The sequence below is a fragment of the Alligator sinensis genome, unplaced genomic scaffold (genome assembly GCF_000455745.1).
Source record: "Alligator sinensis unplaced genomic scaffold, ASM45574v1 scaffold838_1, whole genome shotgun sequence".
Lineage (NCBI taxonomy): Eukaryota > Metazoa > Chordata > Crocodylia > Alligatoridae > Alligator > Alligator sinensis.
Genome location: NW_005842996.1, coordinates 280,438 through 281,265, shown reverse-complemented (window position 1 = coordinate 281,265; position 828 = coordinate 280,438).

The following is an 828-nucleotide window of genomic DNA, read 5'->3' as shown; positions in this document are numbered from 1 at the left end:
GGGCCCCGCGGGACAGCCCTGTTGGCTGCTGCGGGAGCCAATCCGCCCGCTCCTGGCCCCGCCCCCGACAACACCCCATCTACCCGACCGCCCATGCGCAGGAGCCGGGGGCGCTGACGCGCGATAAGAGCCGTGTCGTGTGTCCACGTCTTTGGTGCGGGATGCCGCCCCTCCCCCCCTACAGGGGGCTGCAAACCCAGCACTGACCCCCACCATGGGGGTTACCCCTTCCTACCCAGGGGGCACCAGTCCCCCCAGCCTGCCCCGCCCTGTACTCACCCCCTGGAGCCGGCCTGCTCGTGCCCAGGCGCCCAGCGTGTGCCCCGAGGTCCGGCTCACGGGGCTGTGAGGTGGCGCCAGATCGGCACGCGGGGGAGAGGAGTGTCATGGCCGCAGCAGCCTACGCCTGCTCCGCTCCCTGCAGGACACGGTGGCGAGAGGGGATCGGCCGCGCGGCGCGGGGTCCTGTTGGAACAAGGGAGAGGTCACTCGGGGAGACCGAGAGATCAGGGAAGAGAAACCCCCCTGGACGGACAGACAGGTGCACACATACAGACACGTGCATGGGTGGCCACGCATGTAGGCATATACGGACGTGTGCACGCACACAGACACACATATGGGAGGGTGCCCGGGAGGGCCCAGGACCCTGCCTGCGCACCCCCCAGGGTAGACAGTCCCAGCTGTAGCCAGCCTCCCAGAGCCGTGACGCGGATGGGCACGCGCCGCACCCCGAGGATCCCCTCGGGCTCCGCACCTCCCCCCCGGCACCTCAGAGACGGCCACCCAGACGGAGCCCCTGGCTCTCGGCTGCGGGGGCTGCCGGTC